Source organism: Pseudochaenichthys georgianus, chromosome 7 (genome assembly GCF_902827115.2).
Source record: "Pseudochaenichthys georgianus chromosome 7, fPseGeo1.2, whole genome shotgun sequence".
NCBI lineage: Eukaryota > Metazoa > Chordata > Actinopteri > Perciformes > Channichthyidae > Pseudochaenichthys > Pseudochaenichthys georgianus.
This window is the reverse complement of record NC_047509.1, coordinates 4,328,436-4,355,377: the sequence shown is the minus strand read 5'-3', so window position 1 is coordinate 4,355,377 and position 26,942 is coordinate 4,328,436. Positions and strand designations below refer to the sequence as shown.

The 26,942-nt window shown below is 41.5% G+C and overlaps 1 pseudogene; it reads right to left on the bottom strand.

The window, feature by feature from the left end:
* LOC117449134 (PDZ domain-containing protein 4-like) overlaps nucleotides 1–26,942 on the bottom strand; it is a 74,509-nt pseudogene that overhangs the window by 8,134 nt on the left and 39,433 nt on the right.

Sequence of the window (26,942 nt, the reverse complement as noted above, 5' to 3'; positions counted from 1 at the left end):
TTATCATGGGATAAAAGGACAACATGTAAAATCTACTATGCTTTAGCAGGACCTCCTTTTACCTTGTGGTGGTGGTGGTGGGGGCTGTACGCTGCTCCTCCCGTTCCTCCTCCAGACGTCCAGTCCAGGCCGGGCAGGGAGTCGGAGCTGAGCTGCAGGTCTCTCAGGTGGAGGAAGGGGGGCGTGGAGTCTCCTCTCCCGGGGCTGGGCCCGAGGACGGGGCTGGGTCGGGGACTTGGCCTGGGGATAGAAAAGGTACAAGGTGGGTTCCTTTTTTTCTTTACTGCTTTTTTACACATGCTCTCCCAGCACAGGTTAGCTCTGAGTGTTAGTGATGCTTGCTAATGTAAAGACAATATTACGTCCAAAACACGACATTTCAGATATTACGTCATATTGGACGTAACTCTGGATCAGCTCCGTTGTACCCCCGTTTTTAGAGATTTGTAATAAGACATAAAAAAGTGCATTTTGCGTGATAAAATAACTGTAAGTAAAAGTAGAAGGCCACAGGGACTATCACATCATTAGGGAATTCAAAGTGCATTAAACAGCCAACAGAATACGAATTTAAAAAAAGAAAAGAAAACGGGTATAAAATACAATAATTAAATGTAAATATATTTTGTTGCTTTCCTACCGGGGACTGGGTCGAGGACTCGGCCTGGGGATAGAAAAGGGGGGGGGTATTCTTTGTTTTACTTAAGTTAAAGTAGAAGGCCAGAGGGTACACTGAAAAACTAATACTTCTAATACTGAAAATCACATAACGTGGTTAGTCGAAAGCAATAATATTATGATGGTTGTTTTCAGAACATTTGGAAAACTCTCTTGTATTTTAATCATCCTTTAGTTGGGGGGGGGGGGGGGTCCTACCGGGGACTGAGTCCGGGTCTGAACTTGCGGGTGCTGCCGGGCGTGTTGGTGGTGTTGGTGTTGGGGGCGCTGGTCTGATCTCCCAGCAGATCGTGTTCAGACTCGTAGCGCGTGCTGTCGTCGGTGCGGCCCACCCCGCTGTCCAGCTCCTGGCTGTGGGTCAGCAGGGGGGCCAGGCTCAGCAGGGGGGGGGAGGGGAGGAGGAGGGTCTATGTTCTCCCCCCTCTCTCCTTCCTCTTCATCCTCTTCCTCCTCCACGGCAACATCGCCACCTACACCTTCTCTTCCTCCTCCTCCCCGGCAGAGGCGGTAATATCCAGAGGGAAGGGGGGATGTGACGGAGGTGGTTCGGGGGTTTTGGTGGAAGCCCCCCACCTCCAGAGTCAGATCCATTTCCTCCTCTGGACCAACAGGGTTATCATTCTGGAAGGACACGGAGGAAGTTAGTGTTTAAATCAAATCCAAAAGTACATTTTTCCATCATTTTCACAACTATTTAATTCATAAAAGGCTGAAATCAAGTAAAGGAATCACAAACAGCCTGGTTAAAAATACCTGTTAAGGTTATATTAAGGCTTAAAATGATTGGTCTGCAAATGCAATATATTAACACAATTCCATTGAAAATAAAAACTTTACATAACATTATTTTTCGGGCTTTTTGCTTTCTGGCTCTCTTTAATTAAGGCTCCTCCCCCAGGACTTCATCATTAGTTTTTTGCTTAGTCAATAAAACCTCCATCATCTCCCAACACAGAGATATGACTGTCGGACTGACTGACTGACGGCTCATTCATCAGACTGATGTATGACTGTACACACACACACACACACACACACACACACACACACGCACACACACACACACACACGCACGCACACACACACACACACACACACACACACACACACACACACACACACACACGCACATTGGTCAGTTGCATGCTATGCGTGGGTGTGTTTAACTGACACGTATGAATATACCGTTGCGCAGTTCCTCTTCTGTCAGCACATTTGGACACACACTCTGGGAGCTGCTGTCACACACATGAACATTTATCATGGCTGTCTGTGTATGATAACACACAGAGCACACACACACAGAAACCCCCTCTCGAGGGAAATTTGGATTTTGGCCTTTGCAGACCAACAAAAACCTATACAACACACTGCAGTAAAGGGACAACCCCAAAAAATATAACATTACTTAAATACACTCTAAACTGAAGCGCTGTGCCCAGTTTTTGCTTCAAAATCAACATTTCACTCGGTGGGCAGATAATAAATAAATGGTAATTGTAGTAAAGCTCTGCTGTAATGGTGGCATTTAGAGAAATATCATGAGGTCACTAAAGTCCATGTTCAGAGTGTGAGTGTTTTAGTAGATGTTTGTTTACAGCATTGGGTAAAGAGATGCAATCACTTTGAAATGTTGCGTTTGTGGTAATTGTTGTTCTGGTGGAAAGGTCTCCTTATCTCCACGATCGATCAATATGTGAAGCAGAGAAACACATTTCCTGCTAACCCTGATGTTACCGATAACAAAAGGGCGTAAACGCATATTGTTCAGGACTGAGCGCACTGTGAAATAAACTGTGGCTTTATGAGATCTTATGAGCAGCAGCACGAGGGAAAGTAGGTTAGTAAAGCAGGCTGCAGGTGAGTGATGAAACACTGACGTTATAGATGTGACGACTATTCCTGGACTTGAAGATGAAGACATCCATTCTCTCAGAAAAGGATCCACTCGTGAAGCGCTTTGTTTCAGCGACCATGTTATTATTTAACAGTACCATAAAACGCTATTCACACAGTCCAACCTTTCTTTATTTTATAATTTCTTTATCAAATGTTGGTTTGTTTCAATTAGTCAAATTTTAAGTGTGCTACTTTTTCTTATATTTTCATTAGTTGAATATCTTTCTTCTAATGTTTTAAACACAAATGTGTGGAACATGATAATTATAGTAATGCATGTATCTATACAAAAAAACAGCTTTCCAAAAATAACATTAAATTCCTCAATTCCCAACATGGATAGAGAAAGGAGAGATGCACTTTCTGAAATTATCAAGATCTGTATCTCGTCGCGATTACCCCCTGTTTTCTATTTTTTCCAGAGTTACGTAACATCCGGTTGTCAATAGCTGTCAAGTATCACAGCAGTAGTTTAGAAAATGATTATTAATGTCAAAAATGCACTTGAAATGTCTTTTTATGGAGAGCTTATTAGTGTCTTTAACCCTCTTGCATGCTCATTTCCACTAAAATGATGTCCGCTCTTTGCAGCCTGTACCTGTAACTTCAGTCTCTATGTGTGTAAAACCTGAGCATTGATTTTTGAGATGATGGTTTAATGTTTTTTTGTCTAACGTCACCTCTATGTCCGGCCTGGCCAGCAGCAGGGAGAAGTTGATGCTGTCCTCTCGAGTCAAAATGGCCACGGCCTCCTCTCTGTTCTGAATATCCACTCCGTTAATCTAGACGGGGAAAAGATTGGTTATTTTCATTCACAGTAAAAGTCAGATCATATACAATGTGAGGCTTTTACACAACCAGCAGCTCCTCAGCGCTGCTAATAGCTGTGTGAACTAATTCTTATTGGGCTATTTGGGTAAAGTAATCACATACTTGAAATCTAAATTGTTACTTTCTCGCCTGAAGAAGTAGTAAAACTAGATTGTATTGGTAAATACAGGTTGATAAAGCTGATGACAGGAATTATGCAGTCGAATAATACGGTGAATAAGAAATGAAAATCCTTCACTGGCAGAAATCTGTGGAGTTGTCACTTTTTTTCTATTTTACAAAACAAACGACACCTAAACGACTGCTTTTTTCCTTTTTTACCCAATGAATTACTTACATAACTTCAAAATGTTCAATAATATCTTTATCTCAGAGGGGAACATTATGCCATGGTTGCTAATTTTTTTATTTAAAAAAAAGTATAAATGTGCACATTGAACTTCAATATATAATAATGCAAATGTAAACATCAAAATATAAATATCAGTATTTATTAAGATATTAATGCTGAAAACCAGATTGTATCTTGCAATACAGTAGCAACCTTAAGCAAATTTCAGATAATAAACCATGTATGCACGACACGTCGTCACGGGTGAATATAACGTGTGTAGGGACAGGTATGTTCTCGCAGGGAGAAACCACACATCTGTTCAAGCGGCTTTTATCACCGTGGTGACAGCTGTCATGGGAACAACAATTCATCCCCTGCCCGGTAACCATGGCGATGCCAGGTGCAGCTGGTCTATTCTTGTTACATCCCAGCACGTTTCCCCTTTTTCCCTGACAGTTTCCATGGGGGTCTTCATTCGGGGGGTCAGAGGATAATGAGTGCAGAAATGTCACAAAGGTAAATTTATTCACGCTCGTTTTTCAAACTCTCTCCGAGCGAGCCGTCAACATGTGGGGGTGTCGCTTCAGAGCAGAAAGAAAACATTGATTTAACAGGAAATAAAGAAAGGTCAAGGTCCTAATTAAACTCCCACTGATGGTTCCTCTTACAAAGAACAACTGATGTGATGTACGGCACTTTGAAACACAATCCTCCAAATACAAACTTAAAATGTATCTGTGTTATGTTGCATAATGAAAAATGACCAACAAAAAGGACATAGGTAGTATAAAGAAAATGAGCAATGAATGTACCTAAATGTTTCTATTGTCACATCCTTTTATAAAGTTTCTTCCAAATAGCATCCCTCAAGCTCTGCATGCTTCATTTGGGAGATTTTTGATCCTGTCCACCCTAATTATAATATAGTATCGCATTCTAATATAAAATGCTTTACTGTCAAATAATGGTATTTGATAGTAAAGCGCTTTGAGCACTGGAAAAAGCGCTATAATAAATGCAAGGAATTATTATTATTATAAAGCATTTTATATCAAAAATATATTTGGAAGACTTTAAATTATTTTTAGTAACTTTTGAAGTGTGATATCTGTGTGCACGTTGACAAAAGACTGAACATGTATCGGTAGTTCTTTACAAAAAGACCAAGAGGCAGTCATATAACTTCAGTAACATAGTGACATCACTATGTAACACTCATGCTTCTATTGGCTAGCGTTCCGACACGATGTAGTGAAAGGCTAAGGGGCGGGACATCTCTTAGCCGTTGACCAATCACAACAGAGCCAGCCAGAAAACCAATCAGAGCAGACTGGGCTCTGGTTTCAGACAGAGGGTGAAAAGAGGTGCTGCAGCAGAGGCAGTATGAGAGAAATAAAGAGCTTTTTGAACATTAAAGCATGGAGACATGTCCCAGTAGAGACACTACATACTGATATACACCTGAACATCAGCAGGAGAGGACTCTTTAAAGTAGAGACACTACATACTGATATACACCTGAACATCAGCAGGAGAGGACTCTTTAAAGTAGAGACACTCCATACTGATATACACCTGAACATCAGCAGGAGAGGACTCTTTAAAGTAGAGACACTACATACTGATATACACCTGAACATCAGCAGGAGAGGACTCTTTAAAGTAGAGACACTACATACTGATATACACCTGAACATCAGCAGGAGAGGACTCTTTAAAGTAGAGACACTCCATACTGATATACACCTGAACATCAGCAGGAGAGGACTCTTTAAAGTAGAGACACTACATACTGATATACACCTGAACATCAGCAGGAGAGGACTCTTTAAAGTAGAGACACTACATACTGATATACACCTGAACATCAGCAGGAGAGGACTCTTTAAAGTAGAGACACTACATACTGATATACACCTGAACATCAGCAGGAGAGTACTCTTTAAAGTAGAGACACTCCATACTGATATACACCTGAACATCAGCAGGAGAGGACTCTTTAAAGTAGAGACACTACATACTGATATACACCTGAACATCAGCAGGAGAGTACTCTTTAAAGTAGAGACACTACATACTGATATACACCTGAACATCAGCAGGAGAGGACTCTTTAAAGTAGAGACACTACATACTGATATACACCTGAACATCAGCAGGAGAGGACTCTTTAAAGTAGAGACACTCCATACTGATATACACCTGAACATCAGCAGGAGAGGACTCTTTAAAGTAGAGACACTACATACTGATTTACACCTGAACATCAGCAGGAGAGTACTCTTTAAAGTAGAGACACTCCATACTGATATACACCTGAACATCAGCAGGAGAGGACTCTTTAAAGTAGAGATACTACATACTGATATACACCTGAACATCAGCAGGAGAGGACTCTTTAAAGTAGAGACACTACATACTGATATACACCTGACCATCAGCAGGAGAGGACTCTTTAAAGTAGAGACACTACATACTGATATACACCTGAACATCAGCAGGAGAGGACTCTTTAAAGTAGAGACACTACATACTGATATACACTTGAACACCAGCAGGAGAGGACTCTTTAAAGTAGAGACACTACATACTGATATACACCTGAACATCAGCAGGAGAGGACTCTTTAAAGTACAGACACTACACACTGATATACACTTGAACACCAGCAGGAGAGGACTCTTTAAAGTAGAGACACTACATACTGATATACACCTGAACATCAGCAGGAGAGGACTCTTTAAAGTACAGACACTACACACTGATATACACCTGAACATCAGCAGGAGAGGACTCTTTAAAGTAGAGACACTACACACTGATATACACCTGAACATCAGCAGGATAGGACTCTTTAAAGTAGAGACACTACATACTGATATACACCTGAACATCAGCAGGAGAGGACTCTTTAAAGTAGAGACACTACATACTGATATACACCTGAACATCAGCAGGAGAGGACTCTTTAAAGTAGAGACACTACATACTGATATACACCTGAACATCAGCAGGAGAGGACTCTTTAAAGTAGAGACACTCCATACTGATATACACCTGAACATCAGCAGGAGAGGACTCTTTAAAGTACAGACACTACACACTGATATACACCTGAACATCAGCAGAGAGGACTCTTTAAAGTAGAGACACTACATACTAATATACACCTGAACATCAGCAGGAGAGGACTCTTTAAAGTACAGACACTACACACTGATATACACCTGAACATCAGCAGGAGAGGACTCTTTAAAGTAGAGAAACTACACACTGATATACACCTGAACATCAGCAGGAGAGGACTCTTTAAAGTAGAGACACTACATACTGATATATACCTGAACATCAGCAGGAGAGGACTCTTTAAAGTAGAGACACGACATACTGATATACACCTGAACATCAGCAGAATATGTCCCCTTTAAGTTGACATCAGTAAAGCCCCCCCCCCCTTGTCAGCATGTGAGGTGTGTGAATATAGACTGGATCAATGCGGCAAGTTGATAGAAATATTGAATGCTGGATATTTTCTAACCCAGATAACAATGTGATCATATCTTTCTATAGTGTGACAGACAGAGCTGAGCGGTGGGGTGGGAACAGAGTGTCTCTCTCTCTCTCTCTCTGTCTATTTTTAGGACAGCAGTAACTGGGCTGCTGACGGCTCTCTCTGATTGGTTGAAAGTGTCCCCGGGGGTCCCAGCTATACATTTACATAGTTTGATTGAAACTGTGTCTAACCCCGATCGAGCCAGATCATTAAGCAGAGGACAAGTTTGTATTATCAGCCCGCAGGAAACTCTAGTTTACCCTGAAGGTCGACTTTTGATATTTATTTCATCAGTTATTGGCTTGAATTAACTTCGATGACTTAAAATAACTTAATGTCTAAAGTTTATCATGAGGGAGAAGCTAAAAAGGAGTAATTGTTGTTAAAATAAAAACGGTTTGACCTCTGAGTTTATCTACAGCACAAGTAACTCTAACTTATCATAATATAATAAAAACTATAATGCTAATGTTCTGGTAATAGTTCATTTTGTAACTAACAAAGGTTTGATAAATAATATTAGATTTCAGGATTTATTTACAATTAGTTTTTTTGTTTTTTGTTGCATTAGACTCGGAGATGTTTCTCAGACTTTAACATATTCCCAGTGCGATTCACAAGTTAAAATACACTTAAAACTTCAGTAAAATCTTGTATTTCATGGGAATTTGATTAAAAGTAAATGTGTAGTATAGGGCCTACCTGTAGGATTCGATCCCCCTCTCTGATGCGTCCGTTCTTTGCTGCTATGCTGTTTGGATTTACCTAAAATTAAAGTAGAGAAGGATTAATATAAACAAATCAGGTAGGAAATACATCGATAAATAAATGAACTCATGAATTAGGAAACGGATAAATGAATGATGGATGAATCTACAGAAAGAGTAATGGGTCGAATGAATGATTCAAAGGATAATAACGGAGGCGTGTGGCGCAGTGGATAGAGCCTTGGTGTTCGGATCAGGGGGTCACAGGTTCAAACCCCACTGCAGTCAGCATGTCGTTGTGTCCCTGGGCAAGACACTTCACCCCAAATTGCTCCTGTGGGGATTGCCCACAGTATTGAGTATGTAAGTCACTTTGGATAAAAGCGTCTAACATGTAATGTAATGTAATAATGAATAAAGTGATTAATGGATGCATGTTGTACATTTTAGAATAAAAAGATATAAGAAATTGAGTCGTATCACCTGCTATGAGCTGTATCAATGCAAACATGTTTTCCAAACAAGTGAGAAATCAGTGAGTGAAAGGCTAAACGAGTCAGTTGAGGGTAAATGACGATGACTCACCTCTCCAACGTAAATCCCAAGGTCCTCCTCGTCGTCCGTCCTGTAGCAGACGGTCAGCCCGAGCTTCTCCTGCTGGCTGGACTTGTACAGCTCCACCTCCTAGTTAGTACAGAGTGGTTTATTAAGGGCTTCAAACATGGAAGTCAATAAGTGCGCTTCAGGAGAAAGGCGATGGTGAACGCTCGCTGACAACATGACTTCTCACAGTGCAAGTTAGCTGACACTTGTATCCACAGTGACCGACTATAAGTACAATCAACCAAGAGAATACCAGGGTCTCTGATGGAAGATGTGAAGATGTTCTGTCCTGATATTGATAAGGATGATCGATATGGTTTTTTGTAGAATTGGTCGTACTTAAAGAGACCTTTTCGTTGGTGTTTTTGGTGGGTTTTCCCTTTCCTGTAGGGTCCTATAGGTTGTTGTGCATGTCAATGGTCTGCAAAGGCTAACATCCCTGTGTTGAATTCGGTAACATGACATCACGATGTAACACTTGTGCTTCTAATGGCTAGCGGTCCAACACATTGGGGTCGGACATCTCTAAGCGGTTGACCAATCACAACAGAGCCGGCCAGCTAACCAATCAGAGCAGCTGTTTTAGTGCCTGTCTCTTAAGTCCCCCCCTCCTGTTTGCTATGATTGGTTCCTTTTGAAACAAACTTATTTGAAGTAGTTTGAGTAGTTTTGTTGCTTAAACAGGTTCAGCACTCTAAGGGCTTGAACTGGTGCTCTGATCGCTCGTGTTTCTGGACATTCGATACAAAATCGAAAAATATTTGGTTAAAATATCACACGAGCAGATACTTTAAGATATTAAAAGATGTTAAGTTGGTGGAAACAATATATCTGTTTTGAAAGTCTTTTTGTAGGATAAGCGGGTCCTTTGGTTTTTCGCAAACTTGACAAAAAGATACCGTCTCGAAAAATTAAAGATATGAAACCATCACGTGATTATTTGGTCACGATTATCATTGGAGCATCTGGTTTCGGCCGGAGGGCATAGCGGTGATTTAAGGAGGAAATGAAGGATGTAATCCAAGGAATAAAAGAGAGTAGGACATTAGGAAGTAATTTAGGAGGGATATAATGATGGTGGAGATTAGGGAAAGTAATGAGGGGGGATGGAGGGAAGAATGAGGAAGAGTGAGGAAGAGGAGGAGGTGATTTACAGAGAACAGGAAGTCTCTTAGGAATAAAAACCGAAAGAACAAAACTGTTTCCACTTTACTGACTTCTCTAATGACCAAACTGGCATTTTGTGTCAAACAGCAGAGAATCAATGGAGCAAGGACGGAGGGAAAAGTGCCATTCAGCGAAACCCAGCGCTCCATTAGGTCTGTGTAAACTGAACTCGTCGTGTACGAGCCTCTGTTGAAGGTTGAGACTGGCTGACATCACTCACCCTGATGATCTGCACCAGACGTGACAGCTGGGAGAAGTCGTTTTGTTTCAACACGTCTGAAGGCTGTGGGTTTCGCAGAACGAGCACATGGAGCAGGGGTATTCAACTAACATTCAACGAGGTCCAGTTAGAGAAAATGTCCCCGTGCAAAGGTCCGGAACATCAACATGTCTAAGTTGCTTTATGAATTAGTGAGATATATATTGAAGTAGCTTTATCAACGTCTGCATGTAATCAACAACTGACTGCCAATCAAATAAAGAAAGTACAATTCATAAACAACAATATTTATTGTCAATGAACATTGAACTCTACAGATACACAGTAAATACTGTGGATATGTGTAATGTTCCTCTCGGGCTGCCTTTACAAATAAAATAGAGAAAATAAATAAAATAGCTTTTGAAAATATGTGCATCTTAAAATAAAGTGTAGCAGCAGCTTGAGTTTCTCTTTGTTAACCGTTTCACATCATGAACAGTTTCAGACGATTGTAGAACATATCAGTCTTTACACATCATAACAATTGAACAGTTTTAAAGTTTCTCTTTCTTTCCCTCTTATATTGCAGACCCTCACTCACTTTGTTCTGTTAGTGAGAGAAGTGAGCTGGAGCTTGTCTGCCAGGAGTTTCGATCTGGGCTGACATGGAGTCAGGGCCATTCTCACACACATGCAGGTGATCATATGGCCATGTTTTCCTTTTCCGTCCTCAAAGGTCTCTCAGCTCTTTCTCCGTGTTGTCCTTCATTTCCTCCTCTTTCTTTCCTATCACCCGACATCTTTTTCATACAGCACTTTATTCATTGTCACACTTAATCATAAATCTCTTTATACTTTTCTTCCATTCTTTTGTCACACCTCGTCCACTCTCTGCTTTGCATTTCTTTCCACATCATGTCCTTCCCTTCCTTTTATAATCTCCTCTTCACACTCATCCTCTGTCCACCCACTTCTTTTCCTTCTTTCCTTTATCAAAATATTGTCTCCTAAGTAAAAGCAATGCTGTGAATTTACCCTAAAACAAGTAACTGAACACTTAAAGGTTAAAAAAGGCATAAAAGTCACGTTTTTATTGATATTCACCGTTGAACGTTTGCTGATCACTTCGGTGTAGAAGAACGGAACTTTTTTAAATTAAAAAAGAAAGAAAGACTGGTATATTAAAATAATGAAAGGAATGATCTTCCTAAGTCACAAAAGGAGATTATTTGACAATGTTTGCTTTCTCTAAATTAATCTAAAGTCACCATTAAAATCTACAAGAAGTATCAACATGAACGGCAATTAATTATTAATTATTAATTAATGTTCATATTTTATCATTTGGTTTTTAAACTGGGAACCTCTGCACCTCTCGTGCTACGTGGCATTATTGCGGAGTGTCTGTCCTGAAATAAACATATTTTGATATTGATCTTGGCAAACTAAAAGATGTATTGTTTAAAAAAAGATGCAATGTAAACAGGAGCTCCATTCTGTATTAAAATAACATCTTCAGAGAAATAAACACGTTTTCTCTCGAGAGTAACAATCTTAAAGGTTTGTGTTATGGGTTTTGTTCCTGTGAATTTGGCGTGGCGGTCTAAATACTGCAATACCCATGAGCCTCGGCCGCAGTTGCCATGGAGAAGGAACCAGCAAGTACAAGGTGCGAATCAGTAGTGTGAAAATACATCTGAAAAGGAAGCGTTGGGTCTCCGTTGGGCAGAGATTGATTTATCCCAGCCAGTGAGGACAGCTGGATCGATCAGCTTTTAAACATCTGCTCCATCAAATGAATGAGCTGGATGGAGCGCTTTCAAGCAGCCTGGACCCCTTTTTGTGTCATGCTGTTCATTTCTGCATGGATTTATGTAAGATACTGAAGTCCCTCTCTTGCTTTAACACTAGAACCGTCAGACGTTGCTGTATACCTAAAACCGCCAACGGGTAAAATGTACCCGCTATTGATTTTCAAGGTACAATGTTATTTTATTTATCATACAGAACAGTGAGTTTTGATCGCACAGGGATGAAACGTATACCAATAGAATCTGTGGACTCTCAGCTTTTCATATGATATAGTTTGTGCAGATAGCATGAAGTATGAAATATCGCTAAGAATGCTGATTTAAACGCTTGGTGTTAGACTTGTGTTATGTTTAGGTACACATCTCTCTATCTCTCTCTCTATCCATCTATAACTATCTATAGATCTATCTGTAATGTTCTGTTCTATGGACATATAATTGTCTACACAAACAGACAACGCGGACTACTTCTCTCATTCAGAGTGTCCATTTGTATTCAACTGGCACGTAACCTGCACACATGCATTACGTCCTCAACGTGAGCTCAGTCATCCAAGATCTTGTATTCTCCAAGATGTTACACTATCTATATCTATCTATCTATCTATCTATCTATCTATCTATCTATCTATCTATCTCTCTCTCAATCTATAAGGAACCGCAGTAGACAAAAGGCGTTGCTATAGCAACACGTATTGTTTACGCTGCATTTTCTATGGGGTAAATATTACCCACACTTTCAGGAAAAGTCACGGACTGGGAGACTTTAATATGTTATTGAAAAAAAGTTACATACAATCAAAAAACAGCTGCGGGTGAAATGTACCCGTTGGCGGTTCTAGTGTTAAATGAGAGATCCCTCAAACTACATTTAGAAATACAAAACGTTCTTCTCTGAGCATGTCTGTTTTCTGACTAAAGGTTTAGTTCATTTACATTTTTATTTATTATTATGGTCCTTGGTCTTGGAATGACCTTCAATCACGCCTCAAACTGACGGCACTTGTCCCTATAGCATGTTTTAAATTGAAGTTGTCTGAAGTCCTTACCACCAGCTGCTCTTGCAGTAATAAGTAGTACCTTTCTTACTGTCCTAATGTGCTCCATGTAGTGACTGCTTTTCGTCTTTTGTTTTCTTAGTTATGTTCTCTGTATTTTATATGTTTGTGTTATGCGTAACGTTGCTGCCTTCTTGGCCAGGTCAGCATGAAAATGAGATTTGATCTCAATGCTTTTATCTGTTGCAGGAATCTTGCTGTTCTGAATTCATGTCCTCTTGGTTGATTGCACTCATTGTAACCAGTGTTGTTCGGCAATAGTGAAGAACCACAGCTGGCGGAGCTGCTTTGGTTTGTATTCCAGACGAATTCATCAGGCTGAATCACTTTGCAGATGGGGGTAGTACGCTTTTCAGAGGGAGGGTGACCTTGAGGTATTAAAGTTTATTACAAGGGGCTCTACTTGAAAACATGGCTGAGAGCCACTCTGAATTCATTGGTGCTATTTCGGTTTCTGGTAATAGTCGTGCGGGTCGCCCGATTGTTGTAGGCCGACTCAGTAGGTGGAATTGCAAGGTGTCCTCGCGACAAAAAGTATGTTTTAATTGTATTGGATTTTAGAATTATTGCAGAAAATAAGCCCAGTGGCCAACACACATTCATGATACTTACACGTTGTGTTAACACCACTTAAGGATGTGTGTGTAAATGCAATGGAAAGTGGAAAGGAAGTAAAGGGTTAGGGTATAAACCAAAAGAGAAAGGTTGCTTGGCTGTGTGAAAAGAGGCTATAAAAGTGTTCCTACTGGGTCGTTTATTTACCTCAAAAAAATAAACTCTGATTTACAGACATCACTCTCCCGATGTCAAGTCAATGGGAAAAAGTATTTTTGGCCCAAATGACCTCACGGACTCGAACAGAAATCTTTCACCACAGTTCTGGACGCTATGTGCTTCAACGCGTCCTGGGGGATTTCTCTAAACAACAGCAGATCTCTCACCTCGTACTCCAGGTCGTCCGGTCTGTCCACCTCGTGGTTGGAGACGTCAAAGTAGTCGTCGGGGTCGTTGTACTCAAACACACAGCTGAGGGGAGAGAAAGGGAAATCAATCTTCATCATATCATCTGACAGCATTGATTTTTCTGTCCAGAGACTTTATTGTGTTATTCTGGACGCCCTAAAAGACAAAAGGTCAGGACTCACAACTCGTTGATGCCGTACGGTGCTTCGAGGTGAGGCGCGGGGGGAGACGGGGAAGGGGGGGGAGGGGAGGAGCAGCGGTGGTGGGGATGGTGGTGACCTCTGCTTCTCCCCGGAGGAACGATGTTCACGAAACTGATGTCCGTCTGCGTCGCGTTGTCCACGCAGTCAGGGATCGACACCATGGCAACCGAGTAGATGGAGCTGCTGCCACCGGTCCCATTACTGCTGCACACCAACGTACCTGGGAGGAGGAGGAGGAGGAGGAGGAGGAGGAGGAGGAGGAGGAGGAGGAGGAGGAGGAGGAGGAGGAGGAGGAGGAGGAGGAGGAGGAGGAGGAGGAGGAGGAGGAGGAGTTAACAACACACAGAACTGAACAGTGTTAACATTGAAACTTTATAAAGATACAGTTGAACGTTTCCATGGTTTCCAGACATTGGGAAACTGTTCAATTCAGTTCTAAAGACAAAAGTACCAACAACTAAAAATACAAACCAAATTAACTGACAAAAAATTAATCTAAATAGATTTGGAAGTGCATTAAATGTGAGGAAATAAGAAACACCTGAATCAGATATAGGAAGTAAAATATATTAAATGTGTAATTTGACACCTAATACCCACAAGGGACCAACATGCTTCAATTGAGTTCTAAAGACAAACAAAAAATCCAAATCAAATTAACTGTAAAAATAGAAAAAAGTATAAATATGTAAACAAATTAAATCCAAAAATATATCTAAATAAATGTGTTTGAAACACCTGAATCCGATGAGGCCTTATACCCACAGAGGACCAACATGCTCGCTGCCTTTAACATCAAATGAGATAAATGCAAATCTGTATTTATGGCATGTTGTATGTTGGCAGCTGGAAGAGGAAAAGGAGAATGTTGGCATGTGCTGTGGCTGCGGCTCAGTGGGTAGTGCGCTGAACTTCAAATCAGGTGATAGCATGTTCGAGTCCCACTGCAGTCAGCATGTCGGTGTGTCCCTGAGACACTTCGCCCCAAATTGCTCCAGTGGGGATCGTCCACAGTGATGAGTGTGTGAGTCGCTTTGGATAAAAGCATCTAACATGTAATGTCATGTAACGTAATGGATATGACTGATATTGAAATAGAAAAGCGGGAATGATTAAACGCTGCAGTTACATCAGAAAAGACGGTAAAAGTGATTTTAGATATGAAATAAGATGAGAGGAAACGAGGAGAGGAAATGTCAGGAGATAAGAGGGGGAAAGATGAGATATGGAAAGGTGATAAGGAAGAGGAACATCAGCTGAAGCTAAATGAGACGGGGAGAAATGAGACGGAGATATTAGAGGCAAAAACGTGGGAAGACAAGAGAAGGGATAAAGCGAGGCTTGAAGTAATGAAAAGAGATGATATGAAAGAAAAGACATGAACAAGAGGATTCCTGTCTGACAGCAGCTCAAAGCCTCAAAGAGAGCGAAGAGAAAAGGAAGTAACTCATGTGGGAGATAAAAGGAAGTAAAAGCACCAATTGAATAATAAAACATGTGTGTATTCATGTCTCTGTTTACCTTTCCTCCTTTGATTCTTGCGGACCGACCCGAGTTGTTGCAAAGGCTCCTGGGAGTTTTGTGGTCTGTCTAGTGGGAGCTGAGAGGCTCTTCGTCCTCTGACCTGAGGAGGGGAGGAGCAAAGCAGATTAGTCAATAAAGAATACTGGAGAAGTGGATTTAGTTAACCTGCGTCACCCATTGGTTTGTAGTCTACTGAGTTTCGGCATTTTTTATATCTCCATCTTCGTTTTTTGTAACTGAAAGTGACCAAAATATTACCTTTAACTTTCATGTACTGTGAAAATGTTAAAGGGGCTCTTTTCTGCTCATTTTCAGGTTCATATTAGTATTTAGTGTCTACTGCCTGTGCTGCAGCACCTCTGTCTGAAACCGGAGCCCAGTCTGCTCTGATTGGTTAGCTGGCCGGCTCTGTTGTGATTGGTCAACCGCTTAGAGATGTCCCGCCCCTTAGCCTTATCACGTACAATGTGTTGGAGCGCCAGCCAATAGAAGCGCGACTGTGACTTGAGGCATAACCTACAGTAATACTAACTATTTACATTTAGTGGACAAAAAGAGGCAAATAGTTTAATAGTAATTTGTATTAAGGATCTACAGCTCTAAAAAAAGACGTTTTATGGAAGCACTAAATACCTGAATATCAAAATGAAATGCATGAAAAACTGTTTTGCTTGGGGGGTTGCATAAGGCAACTACCGAGGGCATCAAGAAAGGATAGAGAACTTAAAATGCACTGTTTCCCCTTTATACAAGGAAAGAAGGCAAAGGGATGGATCGCATATACATAATCAAAGTTATGTGGCCTTCATTGACCTTCTTCCGACTCTTCCAATGAATTCATCAGTCCGTCTTTGGTCTGTTCCCCTTGTCGTGCTTTGCATACAGCTGATATTGCATGTTTTAAAGTTTATGTGGGTGTCATCGTAAAAGCAGTTTTACATGTTCAAAGGTTTGCATGTGTGCCAGTTGCCCGTGTCTTCAGCAGCTCCATTGGATGATACGTTTTCCATTCTCAATGGGACTTGAATAATTGTTTATAATAAGACATTTGCACTTGTTACAGCAAGCAAAGAGCAAAGACAGCTTAATATTAACCAAGAGGCCATTTTGAATATGACTAGTGTTGAAAAACACTTTGCACACACATCAGACCTTCCTCACATAAGGAATGATTGAAAACTGTGCAGGTGACAGTCTGACCGGAAATGTCCTGTATCTACCATCAGCCTTATGGGAGAGGAACCTTATTAAAGATGACTGATAGGAGGCGGTGGAGGGAAGAGGGACACGAGAGTCAGAGAAGACGAGCAGTCAGTCAGGGAGGAGGATCATAGAACTGATGGATGGGAACATCAGAGAGTCCTACCTTCACGTTTCCCTGTCTGTCCATCGGCCGCAGGGAGTCGTTCCAGCCTTTCTGCTAATGAGAGGGAGACAGAGGCGAATGGTGTTAGGAGAGGAGGAGAGGAGGAGAGGAGTATATTATCTTTTTAGGAGAATGAAACCTGAAAAACACTGAAACCAGAGAGACGCGAACAATTAAAAAAACAACATTATATATTTGTTATATTTGCAAACATCATATTTATTAGTCTATAGAGCATCCCTAACATATTTGTAAGGTGTCTGCTACGTCCCCACCAGGGGATGAGGACATGCAACACACACCAGTTGGAAATGGTAAATAATGATAAGGAGTTTATTATATAGCAGGATAACAAAATGGAAGGCAAGCGCCTTGAAACAAACAAAAGGGCCACGAGGGCGCGGGTTTAACTGAGCACCCAGACAAAGGGAGGACTCTAAAAAGGGAGCCTAATTGAATGCAAACAAATATACACTAACAACCAAAATAACAACCCTCACTATCCAAGTGCTACAGACTAACGAAAGGAGACAGTATGTAAACACAGCTATACTATAAGACAACAGTCAACATGATACTATCGTAATCTAAACACGTCTAATCACATCAACTAATTATCAAAACGAATAATTTCTAAATTCAAAGGATTTTTCTTTTTAAGAAATGAAGGAAAGTCTGTCAACAAAATTGAAAACCACATTTATTTTCTCCAGACTTGTGGAGTAATGTAAAGAGGACATATTGTGCAAATTGTCTGGTTCATATTATTATTTCCTGCATCTCCTGGGACATGTCTCCGTGCTTTAATGTTCAAAAAGCTCTCTATTTCTCTCATACTGCCTGTGCTGCAGCTCCTCTTTTCACCCTCTGTCTGAAACCAGAGCCCAGTCTGCTCTGATTGGTTAGCTGGCAGGCTCTGTTGTGATTGGTTAACAGCTTAGAGATGTCCCGCCCCTTAGCCTATCACGCACAATGTGTTGGAGCGCTAGCCAATAGAAGCAGATTGTTACAAAGTGACAAGATATCTGTTTTTCTTATTTCTTGATGCAGAACTCGAGCGGACACCATGCTTCCAACGAACGATCAAATCAAAAGTCATAAACTCAATTTATCAAAACAAATTAGCCACAATTGTACTTTTTCAAGCTTTGCATTTGTCCTTTTCATTCAAGTTTTTTGTATGGCATAAGAAGAGGGTTATCTCCACCCAACGTACCACATTTTACAGATGTTATAAACCACACCATCATGAATTGTTTCACTCTCCACTCACTTAGACTTCAAGTCCTGTGCCGTGTTACCAAGTCACAGAAACACAGGGGGCACGTAGTGTTTCCCTCCAGGCCACACACACACACACACACACACACACACACACACACACACACACACACACACACACACACACACACACACACACACACACACACACACACACACACACACACACACACACACACACACACACACACACACACACACACACACACACACACACACACACACACACACACACACACACACACACACACACACACACACACACACACACACACACACACACACAGCAGAACAGGCGCTAATGTACAGGGCAGTGTGTAACCTTGGTTCACTCCATCAACGGCTCATAACTAGCTCACACACAGCGAACACATTAGCATACGTAATACTATAGCTGTAAGCAGAACCGAGTGCAGGCGTCACTCAGGGGGAAATATGAAAAGGAACACCTGCTCACAAGTGAACATGAACGTAATTATTAGTGTGTGTGTGTGTGTGTGTGTGTGTGTGTGTGTGTGTGTGTGTGTGTGTGTGTGTGTGTGTGTGTGTGTGTGTGTGTGTGTCTGTGTGTGTGTGTGTGTGTGTGTGTGTGTGTGTGTGAAGCGTAATAATGAAAACACTGTCTTTATTATTAGATTTTCAAGAAGGTGACACACACACACACACACACACACACACACACACACACACACACACACACACACACACACACACACACACACACACACACACACACTGTGCTATCCAACACCTCTCCTCCCTGCCTTTGTTTCAGAGCTGATTGTTATGCATTACATGTTGTGTGTGTGTGTGTGTGTGTGTGTGTGTGTGTGTGTGTGTGTGTGTGTGTGTGTGTGTGTGTGTGTGTGTGTGTGTGTGTGTGTGTGTGTGTGTGTGTGTGTGTGTGTGTGTGTGTGTGTGTGTGTGTGTGTGTGTGTGTGTGTGTGTGTGTGTGTGTGTGTGTGTGTGTCAGTGAACATAAGGCCTTAGCAAGTCAATACCGACTCAATAGCCCCCCTCATTTATCAGGTGTGTTGTGGTCTGGTCACTGATTGTGTTTCATCTGCCATCAAGTAGGTCGGCCTGGAATTTCCTCCCTGACAAATCACATACCTCGGGTAGACAACTGTGTGTGTGTGTGTGTGTGTGTGTGTGTGTGTGTGTGTGTGTGTGTGTGTGTGTGTGTGTGTGTGTGTGTGTGTGTGTGTGTGTGTGTGTGTGTGTGTGTGTGTGTGTGTGTGTGTGTGTCACCTTCACCCACTGGTTTGTCAGCCGTTTAAAGTTGTGTTTTGTTTATCAGTATGAAGTAAATGTTGATGGAACAATGTAATGGCTGTAGAGTAATGACACCATGGGCGTTTAAATGTATTCCCCTTAAGCCTCGCTCTCACTATGCAATGTTGTCTCTCCACTGGGTACGATCTCCTGGGAAATTGAAGGCTTGATTTACGAAGGGAAAAGAGAACGCTTTAGTTGTGCCTATAAAATGATAACGTGCGCTTTGCTGTCCGAACCGAGAAAACAGTAGTGTTACGGCTCCCACATTTAACCTGCAGAGCATTATAGATACACTTATTCCGTACTTACCTTTCAAAATAAAAGCCCTTAATGTCTACATTTGTTCTTTTCAAAGGCCATATCTTACAGTATCTATCCCCAGATAGAGGAACAACCGGGAAATGTTAACTGCGGAAACTCTAAAAGGCAAAAGAGCCCCGTTGACGAAAGGAGATATAAAAGGTGAAGAGGGAAAGAAATACAAAATCATTCTTCAAGCTGAGCTAGATCAGTAAGAAACAAAAACCTACTTAATCAAATCACTGGGTTTTTCTCTGTCTTTATCATCCCAAACTGCGGCTTGAAATCTGAGTTTATAGTTCAAGTTAAGGTTTTAACAATTGTTTCTTGCTTTGAAAAGTAGGAAACCTCTTGAAATAAGGTCTGTGGTTAATTAACACTAGCTTAAAGGTGGGGTAGGTACGTTTGAGAAACCGGCTCGAGATCGCTAGAATTTGAAAATACACAACCGGAACAAATCTGCCCCTTCCTCACAGAGCCCCTCCTCCAACACACACGAACACGCACATGACCAATGAGGGCACGAGGTAAGTTTGTGCCCCGATGGAAGGCTGACAGGCAGGTAGGCCGTCCAGTTACTTTAGCCGGCCCGGCTCAGATGATTGGTCGTGCTTTTTACAGCGCCACGGCTTCCACAGATTTTTGTCAAAGCACTTCATTGCTATCGGGATGTTAAGAGCATTCCATGGAATATAACAAAAAGTGTATCTAGAGCCGGTTTCTCAAACTTACCTACCCCACCTTTAAGAGATCTTCACGTTTTGTTCTACTACATAAAATACGTCAGTAAATACTCCACTGCTGAATGTCGGAAGCTTGTTCATGTCTTGAAAACAGCAGTTGCGAACAGGTGTCTAAATACAGGGTTGCCAACTCTCACGCATCTGGCGTGTGACACACGCTTTCATTCTCAATCTCACGCTCTCACGCTGCCCAAACTATTCTCACGCCAAAACAAGAATACCGAAGACTAGAAACTGTTTTGAAAACTTTTGTCACGTAGTGATCGTCTTCTCAATAGAACATCTTTGAAATAAGACCTCACGGTTTGATGATTGATAGGTGTGTGGGCTGTCTTTCATTTTGACACACAGAACAATGGGGGCTATCCACCCTTATCCACAATGTAAAGTCATTCACAGCCTCTTCCCTCTTCCCTCTTGAGGAGCAGCAGGTTCAGCTTTCAGAACAAAGTAACACAAAACTAAAATGGCATTAATTTTTTTAAATATGTCGTGGAGTAATGTATTTATTTATCTTCTCAAGAGAGTACCAGAATGTGTATTTTATGTTAGTATTTCAAAAATTCTCCTGGGGGAGAATCCCCCCAGACCCCCCCTAGGGGTTGGGTTTTCAGCAAGTCAACTCTTTCACTTGTGGGGAAATTGCAGGATTGACTCCAGGTCGCACTTTTTATTTATTACAAGACAAATGTGCCTTTTTATTTGATACAGTTCAATTTGGATTGAGACAGGGAAATAATCTAAACCTCACGCGTGGCATTTCACTGTCAAGGGGAGCGTGTAATTACATTGCAAATACTGACTTGAGTATTAGCCGGCCCGACCATAGATTATCCAACAAAAATACTCCGTGGCCGCCACTGCCGACCCGTATTGCGCATGCTCAGATCTAAGATCCAGTAGAAATGATAACAAGTAAAAGTCTGCTGCTTATTGTTCAACTAGGCCAAAATAGAGTCAAAGAGTATGAGAGTGAGAGTGTGTTAATTAATATGTTTGGCAGTTTGGAGTAAGTCTGTAGATTTGTGTGTGTGTGTGTTTCATAGGCCTCTCACGATAATTAGTTTTGTTGGATACATTTTCCCGGAAATTATTGCTATAAACGATAATATTGTCGGCACCGTTGTGTGACCATTTTAGACCACTGACATAATGATAATATATAATAATAATTCAAGTACATCCTTTCAAACTGCTAGTCACATCCTCATGTAAATGGAAATGTATCGAGGTCAGAAAAGTCATGGAGTTCATTTTTATTTATCCTACGATAAGTCAATTAATTGCTTATCGCGACACACAATAAAACATGTGTTTGACTTTCATTAGTGAATGAAACTTTGTGCCCTTTATAGTCTGTGTCCAATTTTGTGTATTTGTATATCCTATATATATGCTAAGGTCCCGCTACTGACACGATAGTATTTCGTGTGCATATGTGTAATTAAACCCATGATACCAAAATCTCACTCCAGCCAGGTACCCAAAGTTGGCAACCCTGCTAAATAGGATTACTAAACATCATCATCTCGCTGAACATTAGCCGCCTTTAGCTTAGCGATGGAGTTCCTTTAAAGCCTAATGTTGGCGTCTTAGTTCTAGGGAATATATTTACACTTCAGTATCATAAAGGTGTGTTAATACGTGGAGATTAGCCTGCTGAACAGAATGTGTAAGTATCATAAACGTGTGTTTGTCACGGAGCTTATTTTCAACTAATTTAAATGGAAAATCCCTTCGAGTAAACCTATTCACTTCTGCGTCAGTCTAACAAAAGTATCTGATCACTGTACCTCTCCAGTTTCTGTTTGTCTTTGAGTATGTGGCAGTTTGACTGTGTGTGTGTGTGTGTGTGTGTGTGTGTGTGTGTGTGTGTGTGTGTGTGTGTGTGTGTGTGCACGTGTGTGTGTGTGTGTGTGTGTGTGTGTGTGTGTGTGTGTGTGTGTGTTTTCTGTGTAGGATAATTACAACCATCCCCTGCTGCGCCACTGCTCATTATACTGAGTGAGTGTGTGTGTGTGTGTGTGTGTGTGTGTGTGTGTGTGTGTGTGAGTGTGTGTGTGTGTGTGTGTGTGTGTGTGTGTGTGTGTGTGTGTGTGTGTGTGTGTGTGTGTGTGTGTGCGTGCGTGTGTGTGTGTGTGTGTGTGTGTGTGTGTGTGTGTGTGTGTGTGTGTGTGTGTGTTGTGTGTGTGTGTGTGTGTGTGTGTGTGTGTGTGTGTGTGTGTGTTGTGTGTGTGTGTGTGTGTTGTGTGTGTGTGTGTGTGTGTGTGTGTGTGTGTGTGTGTGTGTGTGTGAGTGTGTGGTTACAGGCCCGGTAACAATAACAGTCCCGACTGGGCTCTGCCACATTAGCCCGACAGAAATCACAGCTAAGTGAAGTGAAGAAGTGAAGTGTGAAATTAATAACCGAGAGGCAGGAAAGCGCTGACTCGTCTCTTCTGTATAGACACCCTGATATCTTACATACAAAGCGCTCTCGCCTAATGGAGCTTTATGTTTGACATAACAGCATGGATCTCAATCGGGAGCCTTTTTGTGCTTTATCTCAGTCAAAATGGATTATTGGTCCTTTCAGCAGAACAGAATCACCCAAATGGTACCTAAAAACACAAATAACTGATGTTGTGCACGAGGCTGGTTAGCAATCTTTCTCTTAAATCATGGGCGGAGAGGTGGGACTTCATTATTGGAGGACTATTGATTGATATACAGAGCGGTACAAAGCAGTTATCACTCTGTGCCTTCATTGTAATGCAGAATACTTCAGTCAGTATTTACTAGTTGAGCCAGTGCATTGATTTACTATCCATTGCCCTTGTGGTTCAAGTGTCTTAGAGAGCAGTGAATTAAATCACTTGTGTTAATGCCACAGTGAACATTAGCGTTGTCACCAATAGCTCTGTAGTGCGGTGGCCCGTTCATTTTGGTGATATGCTATTGTCATCCACAAAGGAGGCAAGGTTGGTCAGTCAACCACTTTGTTCCCGACTTAAAATTCCCCGCTGTTATTACCATTAATATTCATGATATTTTGTTCAAACATCCATCACTCCCACACAATGAAGCATGCTGCCTTTGGTGATACTCTGTCTTTGTCTCTGGGTTTAACAAAGTGTGGTTTTGGGTGAAAATAGTCAACAACTATATTGTCATGAAACGGAGACCTCTCGGATGACCAATGCTCGGCTGAATTGATTACCTTTTAGAGCCTGTAGAGATTACTAACGTCTTTTCTTTCTTCTAGTGGCTTCGTCAAGTCAACACTTTAACATTTAATTTAGGAGAGATACTCATCACTCCCACACAGTGACCCTTTCTCCTAACATCACCAAGGGATTAACGGATGTCTTTTTGGGTGAAAAGACTCAAGAACTTTATTGTGAATTGGATCGTCATGAAATTAATTTCGGGCAGCTGTATTGATTACAATGGAGAACTATTGGATGATATTCTGCTGAAACACTTTGTAGATCATGACATTTGATTCTCTAATACCCCAATCTCCACCCTCCACCTCACCACCTTAAGGACACACTTCTTATTAGGGTTGGTATTGGACTTTTGTATTGAATGCAACTTGTGAGCTGCAGTAGTCATCCAATATGATTTTCTCTTGGGAATATGGGTCTGTGTAGCATATGTGCATGCTCCATGAATGTACTCCTCACATGTGCTACTGCTACTGAACGGTAGGACAAGCATACTTGGACTTTCATTCTAGCATTTGAGATGTTTAGCTCATTTGAAACCAACGCAGTAGCACTTTCAGTCGCGTGTAACGAAAAGCGAACGTACCTGCGGGATTCTTGTTATTTTGAGTTTGAGTGCACTTATTGTGGCCTGCTTTCAATAAAAGCACCAGGTGAATGTTACGCAATGAGGTTATTCTTCGGGAGTGGAGTGCACCAGCTGGGCGTAAGCTGGGCGTAACTCTACGTCCGACGTAGAACCGAAGGTTAAGACCAAACTAAAGTTATGACTCGTGCACCACTTAGACTCAAGCCCTGTATGCGTTGCGCCCGGGTGTAACTTTTACGCCTAGTACGGAGCAGGCGTAAATCAGAAAGACAGACTCGTATCCATAGTAACGTAAAACAGGCAAGAAGGATATTAACGACGGCAGGGCGTCTTGTTTACATGTTTAGCAATGAAAGGGCATTAAGAAGAGTCTCAATTTCTCCTTCTCCAGCTCAATCTTTTCGTGTTCCGCTCTCAATTTGACGGTCTCCACACGAACGATTTCTTTCTCCGTCAGTTCCCGCTGTCGCTCTGACAAATCCCTCTCAGGTGAACATGAATGTCTGCATTGTCTTTTATGACACTCTGAAAGTTATTTGAGATATTTCTCTTGGGACCATGGCAACAGTAGAGCGTTAAGCAGAGGGTAACCCTGCCTCAAAAGGCAACACGCCATGTAAACAGAAGAAGTAATTAAAATGACAGTATTGACGAGTGAGAAGCGTGACAGAAACATTCCCGCTGGGGTTATAACTACCAGTAAAGCATTAGCAGCAGCTTGAGACCGTTGTGATCTCTGCCACACAGGAACATGGAGCTGGTGCTGATTACTTTTATTGTCTCTCATTGTTGTCGCCATGTGTTCAATGTGTCGGAGGCTCCATCAATACCACCTCCTGGGGCTTCAACGCGTTCCTGCTCCCTGCGCATTAACTATTTACTGAATCCATCAACACACACACACACACACACACACACACACACACACACACACACACACACACACACACACACACACACACACACACACACACACACACACACACGCGCACACACACACACACACACACACACACACACACGCACGCACGCACGCACGCACACATACCATGTATACATCACTTCAGGGGACATTACATTGACTTACATGCATTTCCTGGAGACTTATCCTAACCTTACCCATAACCAACACATGCCTAACCCTAATCAAGTCTTCACCCTAAAATTAATGATCCCCCTCATGGGGACCTCCATTTTGTCCCCATAAGGGAGGCGAGTCCCCACGTGACTGTGTAAACAGATGTAGGTCCCCACAAGTATAGTAATGCCAGGCCACACACACACACACACACACACACACACACACACACACACACACACACACACACACACACACACAAATAGTTCCACTTCCACATGTATCTCTTTCATCCACGCATGTATGGGCTCAGAACAGTCTCATAATTCACACATGCACACAGAAGGATTCACACTTGTATTTCCGGATCCATACTTGTGGTTTTCAATGCACACACAAATGTGTTCCGTAAATCGCATGTAGATAAAATCCAAATACAGAAAAAAGTGTTATATATGTCAGGGGATTCTCAAACAACCCACACACGAATGCACAGCGATCCGTGCACAGAAAGCGGTTTGCAGGTGCAGAGGTTTTAAACGGAAAACAAATATGTGAGGATCAAACATGTTCTGTATTTTGCTTTTATGTACATGCATATGAAACGTAACACATTGGTGTGTGCATTGAAAAACACACGTGTGGATCCGGAGTGAATCCTTCTGTGTCCATGTGTGTATTATGAGACTGTTCTGATATAATAATCATAATAATAATAAATCATAAAGAACTGTTACAAGATGTGTATTTTGTAAATTGTGTAATTTTTGTATCTTTAATATTTTTGGATGCATGCTTCTTGGTCTTTGGCTCTTTTCTTGCTGTAACAAGTGCACACTTCCCCTCTGGGACGAATAAAGTTATTCCGATTATTAAGTTAAGTTAAGTATTTTTCAATCGCCTCACGCAATGTTTTTTAAATGTCTTATTATTAAACAATTATTCAAGTCCCATTGAGAATGGACAACGTATCATCCAATGGAGCCCTGCTCAAGACACGGGCAACTGTGTTTCCTAACAAACTGGCCTACAGTACATGCAAAACTTTCACACTGCTTTTACAATGACACCCACATGAACTTTGAAACAAACATGCGTATCAGCTGTATGCAAAGGACGAAAAGGGGAACAGACCAAAGATGGACTGATGAATTCGTTGGAAGAGTCAGCAGGAGGTCAATGAAGGCCACAGAACTTTGAATATGTATATGTGATTCTTCCCTTTACCTCCGTTTCCTTATTTTGCCTTTAGTGCTTCAGTGTAATGTGGCTCTTGAATAAGTGTTGGGAAAATACTGAGTGTACTTTTCCAATATCAGAGTAACTTGATAAGAAAGGCCCAACTGTAGCTGTGTACATGACAGGATGTATGATTACCTAGAAGAGCATCAGGACTGTTTTAGGCATATGACAGCTCTGTGATTAACATGGTGATTCAGCCTCTATGGAGACACACATATGACTCAGGGTTTCCGTTAGCCGGTAATTACCGGTTTTTAGCTGGTAAAATTTATAAAAAACCGGTAAATTCAAAACCTGACGGTCAAAATGTCTGGTAATAATTA